The following is a 10,150-nucleotide window of genomic DNA, read 5'->3' as shown; positions in this document are numbered from 1 at the left end:
TTAATCATAGTTAGCATGATGATTAAGCATGAAAATGGGAGGTGATCCCATTAGCTTAATCTTGGGACAATTGGGCCCCTGAAAAGATTCAAAGTGGGGCCGAATGGAGTGAACCATTCGGACCCTGATTGCACCAGGAGGTGCAACCGCCCCAGCCAGGAGGTGCAACCGCCTGGGCTGTGGGGTTGGGAGGTGCAACCGCCCCAGCCAGGAGGTGCAACCGCCAGGGCTGCGAGGCTGGGAGGTGCAACCGCCCCAGCCGAGAGGTGCAACCGCCCAGAGCTCAGTCTTCGAGCTAGACTGGGCGGTGCAACCTCCTCTGCCAAGAGGTAGCACCGCCAGAGCTCAAGTTTCGAGCTCTGCCAGGCGATGCAACCACCGAGCTCAGTCTTCGAGCTCTGGCAGAGAGGTGCATCAGCCTGAGCTCAGTCTCGAGCTCTGCCAGGTGATGCATTCACCGAGCTCAGTCTTCGAGCTCTGGTAGAGAGGTGCATCAGCCTGAGCTCAGCTTGGAGCTCTGCCAGGTGATGCAACTACCGAGCTCAGTTTCGAGCTCTGCCAGGTGATGCAATCACCAAGCTCAGTCTTCGAGCTCTGCCAGGTGATGCAACCATCGAGCTCAGTCTTCGAGCTCTGGCAGAGAGAAGCAATCGGCTGAGCTCAGTCTTCGAGCTCTGCCAGGCGGTGCCACCTCTCCAGTCAAGAGGTGCAACCGCCTGATCCCAGAATTCTGGGATTTGATCGATTTGATCGTTTTGAGCTCGAATTTTGAATTGGGTTGGGGCCTATAAATACCCCACCCATTCAGCACTGAAAAGATACAGACCTACACCGAAATCTTGATCTTTTCTGTGATTCTAAGAAGCTCAAAAGTGTTGTAAAGCCTTTAAGTCTCCTCCTTCTGTTCTTCTAGTTTTCAGTTGTAAAGTGAGGAGAGAAAGGTCTGTAAAGGTTGTCTCCTAAGCCTGTCAAAAGGAGAGAAATTGTAAAAGGGCAGTTTGGCCTTCGCCCATTGAAGGAAGGCACCTAGTTGACGTCGGCAACCTCATCGGTGGAGGAAGCCAAAAGTGGAGTAGGTCAAGGCTGACCGAACCACTCTAAATCTCTGGTTTGCGTTTATTTTCGAGCACTTTATCATTACTGCAAACCTCCCTCATTACTACTACTCTCTGCGCTTTCACGAACAAGTTCTAAGTGTTGTTCTTCCGAATCTGCATTCAGACGTAAATTCGTATTTTCATACATTACAGTTTACGTTTACGTTTGATTCTGCAGAACTGTTTTCCGTGCTTTTACGAACGAGCTTCTTTGCAGTTTACACTTACACTTTAATCCTATTGATAACTGCAATCTGTCCTCTACGATTTTACGAACGATTTTCAGCATTTAGACGTAAAACTGCATTCAGACGTAAATCAGCTTTCCTCGCTCAATCATCAGATCTCAGTTCACATTTACATCTTGATTCCAACTGCATACTGCCTTCTGCAAGTATACAAACAAGTTTTTGAGTTTAGACGTAAAACAGCGTTTAGACGTAAAACTGCGTTTAGACGTAAATCTGCGTTTAGACGTAAATCTGCGTTTAGACGTAAATCTGCGTTTAGACGTAAATCTGCGTTTAGACGTAAAACATCGTTTAGACGTAAATCTGAGTTTAGACGTAAATCTGCGTTTGGACGTAAATTTGCGTTTAGACGTAAATCTGAGTTTAGACGCAAACTGCGCTGAGACGCAAAACTGCGCTGAGACGCAATCTGGGATCAGACGCAAACTGCACTTAGATACAAACTGAGAATTTGCTTTTGCATCATAACTGTTTTTGAACGAACGCAGCTTTTGGTTTTAAATCGTTATAAGATTTCCGCTGCACTAATTCACCCCCCCCTCTTAGTGCTCTCGATCCTAACAATTGGTATCAGAGCAAGGTTAACTCTCTAAAGGATTAAAACCCAAGAGAGATGGCATACGCCGGAAACCAAGAGGGGCATTCGATTACACGTCCACCCATGTTCAGTGGAACGGACTACACTTACTGGAAGACCCGAATGAGGATCTTTCTTATTTCTATGGATTTTGAACTATGGAACCTTGTTGAAAATGGATTTTCAAAATCTTCTCTTCCAATGATCGATTGGAACGATTTGGAGAAGAAAGCTTTCGCTCTTAATGCAAAGGCTATGAATGCCTTATTTTGCGCACTTGATAAAAACGAGTTTAATCGTGTTTCAACTTGCGAAACTGCTTTTGATATTTGGCACACACTTGAAGTGACCCATGAGGGCACAAGTAGAGTGAAAGAGTCAAAAATCAATCTGTTGCTGCATTCTTTTGAACTTTTTCGAATGAAACCGAGTGAAACCATTGGCGACATGTTTACCCGTTTCACGGATGTCGTCAACGGTCTAAAAGGACTCGGAAAGAGCTTTTCGGATTTTGAGCTTGTTAATAAGATACTAAGATCCCTTCCTAAGAGTTGGGATCCTAAAGTCACCGCCATTCAAGAGGCAAAAGATCTGCGAAATTTCCCTCTTGAAGAACTAATCGGGTCATTAATGACCTACGAAATGACTTGCAAAGCTCATGAAGAGCAAGAAGACATCCTTCCAAAGAACAGGAAGGATATGGCACTTAAAACTTCTGAATGCCACTTGAGAGAAAACTCAAGTGATGAGGACTGTGATGATGACTTGGCACTTTTGACAAGAAAGTTTAAAAAATTCTTCAAAAGAAACAAGTTTAAAAACGATGTGAAAAATAAACTTGAACCTAAGAAGGACCAAGTGATCTGCTATGAATGTAAAAAGCCGGGACATTACAAAAGTGATTGTCCCCAAGTCAAGAAAAGAACAACAAAGAAGAAGGTGCTCCAAGCAACATGGGATGATTCGAGCGCATCTGAGGAAGAAGAATCCAACACCGAGCAAGTTGCTCATTACGCCTTTATGGCCATCGAAGAGGAGGTAACGGATTTATTAGATGCTGATTTATCTTTCGATGAATTATTAAATGCCTTCCATGATTTATTTGATGAATGCAAAGTTATAAATAGAAAATACAAGTTGCTAAAAAGGGTACATGATAATCTTACTTGTGAGTTTGATAAGTTAAAAGTCGAACATCATGATAGTTTAAACTCATGTATCAAATGTCATGATTTAGAAACTATACAAAAAGAAAACTTGCTACTTAAGGACACCTTGAAGAAATTCGAGGTTGGTAGCAAGTCATTAAACATGATCCTTACAAACAAGGGTCATGCTCCCAAAAGAAGTGGGATTGGATTTGTGAGGAGTCCTCACCGAAATCCAACTACCTTTGTAAAAGGCCCCATCTTACACGTCCAACACCAAACCAAGTGCAACTTTTGTTGCAAATCTGGACACAAGACACATTGTTGTCCATTCAAGAAAATAAGTCCAAACAAATTAATTTGGGTTCCTAAAGGAACCATGATAAACTCTATGCAACATGATAGAAAATGTAGATCTATTTATGAGGCACCCAAAAGCAAATGGGTTCCTAAAGATCATCCGTTCCTATAAAAACATTAAAAGTCTAGGCCGGAGCAAGAAATAATGTTCTGCTCCTTGACTCTCATAAACCAAGAATCAAAAAGGAACTCGCAACGCTTAAGTAACAAGTGGAAGCTATGAAATCACAAATACGATACAATTAGAAACATATGATTCACATACCCCCCTGATCTTCAAAACCTGTTCATCTACGAATTAATTCTTGTAGAAACTAAATATGTCATGATCTTAAAAGGGACACCAAACAAACATACGTATGCACGTTAAAAGATCTATCTTACAAAGAGCTTCTTCCTTAAATAAAAACTCTACGAAATCATGTAACAAACATCAATTGCTCTGAAACTCTCCTCAAGGCAAAGGCTCCCTAATCAAATCATCTTAAGTGCTCACCTGCTGTAGGCGGTGGCACCTCTCCAGCTGGCGGTTGCACCTCCAGCTATCACGGGTTGCCAGAGGTTGCACCGCTCCAGCCAGAGGTGCAACCGCCAGCAGCTCTGCCCTTTAAAATCACGCTAGGGCCGGCTAAGGAACCGACCCCAACTCACCCCCATTTCCTCCTCTACTCTTCCAAGTCTCCTCCATTCCCATTTCACTCCTCTAAGCCTTCCAAATACCTCCCATTTCGGAGCAAAACATCAAGAATCCTTCCTTCTCTTGAAGATTTCACAAAGGTACTCTCTAAGAAGCTCTTAAATTCTGTTTTGTTCTTCATTTACTTTAGCTCATCATCATCCCTCTAAACAGCAGTAGTAATGGGATCTAGAAGATCCTCAAGGGACAAGGGAAAGAGGAGAGTTGTAGAAGAGTTTGATCTCACTCTTTTTTATTCCAAAAACCATGCTGAAAAATTTCTCTCCTTCGAACTAAGAAGCATCAATAAGGGAAAATACGTAGATCTGAATGAACTAAGAGATGTAGAGACTATCCATTGGTTTGCGAACCTAAATCTACTTCCCATTTTGCAGATCAACGAACCCGTTTATCCTAGACTAGTTAGATTGTTTTACAACAACATGCAAATAGATGATGAAGAAAGGATATCAACCTATCTCTTAGGACAACACATCTCAATCACTGATAGATTCATTTGTGATATGATAGGTATTCCCATGAAAAGCATAGGACTTTACTTTAAAGGATCATGGGATAAAAAAACTATTGAAACATCCTACGTTGAAGCCTTAGGAACAATCCTTGCCAATCCTAACATAGAATCTATTCCTAAAAGTTGTGAACATCTAATGCCCTTTAACACTAAGATACTTCATCATATCATGACTAGTATAATTCTTCCTAAGCAATACCATCATGATGAAGTGAGTCAATTGGAATTAGGAATTATGTACCTAATCATGAAAGAACGTGACATTTGTCTTGGCTATCTGATCCAACAAAACATGTTGGAATTATCTACGAAAGATATGATGCTCCCATATGGTGGAATAATTACTAGAATAATGAAAGCTTACGACATTCAAATACCACTAGAAGAAGAAGTAATGAAATCAGATAGATTCAGCATAATAAACAAAAATCTACTTCACCGACTAAGATGTCACTATAGAAACGGTAACTGGGTTAGAATGCCTAGAAGAACTGATCCCCCTCAGCCTGAACCTGAACCTGAACCAGAGCCGGAAACCCCAGTCTTTAGGAGTACCCACTCTCCTCCGATCTGTCCCTTTGAGGAAACACATCCGGTTGAGCAAACTCACACATCATCCATCGAAGATATCGGGATTCGGATGGACCGATTTGAACAAAGACAAGAACGGCTTGAACTTCGACAAGATCAAATCCTAACCGAGCTACAGCAAATCCATCGACAATTTGACTCTTTACTTAGGCACTTTAATCTTCCACCTCATGAATGAGCTTGTATAAACATCTGATGTTTTTAATATGACATGTTGTAAACTCCTTATGTTATTCATGAAGGACTTTGTCTTTATGGTCACCTGATATGCTGTACATATGTTACCCTGATATGGTTATCTTTGTCTGTGTAAGCATATTTGCAAACATCTCTTGTTGTTTATCTCGGTTTTTGCACTGAAACTAAAAAGGTTTAAAAACCTATGCCTTGAAAAATATGAAGCAACATACCAATGTAAGTCAGCAGTATGACATTGATATGGTTGCTATTACTAATATGATTGCTATGTATCAAGATATCAAACAAAAATTTGCATCGTACGAGCTGATATCTTACCATGTGATGCATTGCTACACTTGCTGAAATAAAAATCTTGCTAAGCAATATATACTACACTTGCTGAAATAAAAATCTTGTTATGCAATATGATAGAATACTGCACTTGAAATGATTGTATTACTATATCAAAAGCTTAACACTCAAGAATCAAACACATTGATATTAGACATCACTTTATACGTGATCATGTCACTAATCATGATGTAACCATAGAGTTTATTGATACCAAGCATCAACTGGCTGATATCTTCACAAAACCCCTATGTGAAGAACAATTTGATTACATAAGAAGAGAATTAGGAATGTTGATGTGTCCGAATACTTAAAATTATCTTTCGGATGTTATTACTATTACATGCCTTGACAACGCTTGATCAAATAACATGTTGCAAATTATGTGACAAATATTCTTAACCAAATGCATGTAAAAAGTTCATTTTTCGGTTTGTATGCTAAAAAAATTGGGATGTTCCCGTACACTCTTACAAAAAACTCTTTGTAAAATGACTTTCCTCCGTCAAGCAAACACAATAAAGAGATATATGTGTCATGACTTCCTTTATATACTTGATAATGCTATCATGCTTTTAGTTGATGACAAAGGGGGAGAAACATATGAATTGATAAACACTATGTCATAACTAAACTGCCATAATCATGTCATAGTTGCAAATACTTGAGTGATGCTATAAACAATGTTATGCCATCCTTGCATCACCAAGAGATATGTGAACATGTGCTATAGTTTGCATCATATCTTGATTTGATATTCTATATTGTGAAGAAAATGCAAACTTGCTAGAAAATCTCAAATGTGTGCATCATGTAATAAGTCCTTCGTAGCTTTATATGTTTACATGATGAACAGTTACAAACACAATCATACAAACTTGATGATGTATGTCATGCCTTGACATCATTCTTGAAGAGATACATCATGATGGGCATCATGATGGGAGCATTGATAAGTTTAACTGATCTAACTTATCAATACGTCACTTGAATTCTTCGATCTTGAATTCAAGGTTGACTTATCTCAACTATGGCATATAGATAGGGGGAGTTAAGGACAACTCCTTTATCAATTGATTGTCATCATCAAAAAATGGGAGATTGTTGAATCTCGGATTTTGATGATGAAGTCAATTGTCATTTGTTATCTAATCTATGTGTTGAGATAAGTGTGCAGGATTAACTACGATAAGAGTAAGACAAGCAGCAGGTGTTGCGCCGGAGTCAGGATCAGGATCACGTTGGGAGTTCGAGAGTTCGACGGAAGTTCGGACAGTCGTCGGAGGTTCAGCGAGAACAGATCCGAGAAGTCCAGAAGCTTGCCAAGCGAAGCTCGTCGGAACTCGCCAAGTGGATCGTCGCAAAGTCCAGGAGTATGCCGGATGTCCGCAGAAGGATCACCGAGGGTTATCGGTTGATCGACGGAAGTTGGCCGGAAACTCGCCGGAAGAAGCGATTGACGCATCGGAGCAAAGCTGCAGAAGTTGTCTTAGAGTTAATCATAGTTAGCATGATGATTAAGCATGAAAATGGGAGGTGATCCCATTAGCTTAATCTTGGGACAATTGGGCCCCTGAAAAGATTCAAAGTGGGGCCGAATGGAGTGAACCATTCGGACCCTGATTGCACCAGGAGGTGCAACCGCCCCAGCCAGGAGGTGCAACCGCCTGGGCTGTGGGGTTGGGAGGTGCAACCGCCCCAGCCAGGAGGTGCAACCGCCAGGGCTGCGAGGCTGGGAGGTGCAACCGCCCCAGCCGAGAGGTGCAACCGCCCAGAGCTCAGTCTTCGAGCTAGACTGGGCGGTGCAACCTCCTCTGCCAAGAGGTAGCACCGCCAGAGCTCAAGTTTCGAGCTCTGCCAGGCGATGCAACCACCGAGCTCAGTCTTCGAGCTCTGGCAGAGAGGTGCATCAGCCTGAGCTCAGTCTCGAGCTCTGCCAGGTGATGCATTCACCGAGCTCAGTCTTCGAGCTCTGGCAGAGAGGTGCATCAGCCTGAGCTCAGCTTGGAGCTCTGCCAGGTGATGCAACTACCGAGCTCAGTTTCGAGCTCTGCCAGGTGATGCAATCACCAAGCTCAGTCTTCGAGCTCTGCCAGGTGATGCAACCATCGAGCTCAGTCTTCGAGCTCTGGCAGAGAGAAGCAATCGGCTGAGCTCAGTCTTCGAGCTCTGCCAGGCGGTGCCACCTCTCCAGTCAAGAGGTGCAACCGCCTGATCCCAGAATTCTGGGATTTGATCGATTTGATCGTTTTGAGCTCGAATTTTGAATTGGGTTGGGGCCTATAAATACCCCACCCATTCAGCACTGAAAAGATACAGACCTACACCGAAATCTTGATCTTTTCTGTGATTCTAAGAAGCTCAAAAGTGTTGTAAAGCCTTTAAGTCTCCTCCTTCTGTTCTTCTAGTTTTCAGTTGTAAAGTGAGGAGAGAAAGGTCTGTAAAGGTTGTCTCCTAAGCCTGTCAAAAGGAGAGAAATTGTAAAAGGGCAGTTTGGCCTTCGCCCATTGAAGGAAGGCACCTAGTTGACGTCGGCAACCTCATCGGTGGAGGAAGCCAAAAGTGGAGTAGGTCAAGGCTGACCGAACCACTCTAAATCTCTGGTTTGCGTTTATTTTCGAGCACTTTATCATTACTGCAAACCTCCCTCATTACTACTACTCTCTGCGCTTTCACGAACAAGTTCTAAGTGTTGTTCTTCCGAATCTGCATTCAGACGTAAATTCGTATTTTCATACATTACAGTTTACGTTTACGTTTGATTCTGCAGAACTGTTTTCCGTGCTTTTACGAACGAGCTTCTTTGCAGTTTACACTTACACTTTAATCCTATTGATAACTGCAATCTGTCCTCTACGATTTTACGAACGATTTTCAGCATTTAGACGTAAAACTGCATTCAGACGTAAATCAGCTTTCCTCGCTCAATCATCAGATCTCAGTTCACATTTACATCTTGATTCCAACTGCATACTGCCTTCTGCAAGTATACAAACAAGTTTTTGAGTTTAGACGTAAAACAGCGTTTAGACGTAAAACTGCGTTTAGACGTAAATCTGCGTTTAGACGTAAATCTGCGTTTAGACGTAAATCTGCGTTTAGACGTAAAATAGCGTTTAGACGTAAATCTGAGTTTAGACGTAAATCTGCGTTTGGACGTAAATTTGCGTTTAGACGTAAATCTGAGTTTAGACGCAAACTGCGCTGAGACGCAAAACTGCGCTTAGACGCAATCTGGGATCAGACGCAAACTGCACTTAGATACAAACTGAGAATTTGCTTTTGCATCATAAATGTTTTTGAACGAACGCAGCTTTTGGTTTTAAATCGTTATAAGATTTCCGCTGCACTAATTCACCCCCCCCCTCTTAGTGCTCTCGATCCTAACAATTGGTATCAGAGCAAGGTTAACTCTCTAAAGGATTAAAACCCAAGAGAGATGGCATACGCCGGAAACCAAGAGGGGCATTCGATTACACGTCCACCCATGTTCAGTGGAACGGACTACACTTACTGGAAGACCCGAATGAGGATCTTTCTTATTTCTATGGATTTTGAACTATGGAACCTTGTTGAAAATGGATTTTCAAAATCTTCTCTTCCAATGATCGATTGGAACGATTTGGAGAAGAAGGCTTTCGCTCTTAATGCAAAGGCTATGAATGCCTTATTTTGCGCACTTGATAAAAACGAGTTTAATCGTGTTTCAACTTGCGAAACTGCTTTTGATATTTGGCACACACTTGAAGTGACCCACGAGGGCACAAGTAGAGTGAAAGAGTCAAAAATCAATCTGTTGCTGCATTCTTTTGAACTTTTTCGAATGAAACCGAGTGAAACCATTGGCGACATGTTTACCCGTTTCACGGATGTCGTCAACGGTCTAAAAGGACTCGGAAAGAGCTTTTCGGATTTTGAGCTTGTTAATAAGATACTAAGATCCCTTCCTAAGAGTTGGGATCCTAAAGTCACCGTCATTCAAGAGGCAAAAGATCTGCGAAATTTCCCTCTTGAAGAACTAATCGGGTCATTAATGACCTACGAAATGACTTGCAAAGCTCATGAAGAGCAAGAAGACATCCTTCCAAAGAACAGGAAGGATATGGCACTTAAAACTTCTGAATGCCACTTGAGAGAAAACTCAAGTGATGAGGACTGTGATAATGACTTGGCACTTTTGACAAGAAAGTTTAAAAAATTCTTCAAAAGAAACAAGTTTAAAAACGATGTGAAAAATAAACTTGAACCTAAGAAGGACCAAGTGATCTGCTATGAATGTAAAAAGCCGGGACATTACAAAAGTGATTGTCCCCAAGTCAAGAAAAGAACAACAAAGAAGAAGGTGCTCCAAGCAACATGGGATGATTCGAGCGCATCTGAGGAA

Source organism: Musa acuminata, chromosome BXJ1-5 (assembly GCF_036884655.1).
Source record: "Musa acuminata AAA Group cultivar baxijiao chromosome BXJ1-5, Cavendish_Baxijiao_AAA, whole genome shotgun sequence".
NCBI lineage: Eukaryota > Viridiplantae > Streptophyta > Magnoliopsida > Zingiberales > Musaceae > Musa > Musa acuminata.
The sequence above is the reverse complement of the archived record's forward strand: the minus strand, read 5'-3'. Positions refer to the sequence as shown.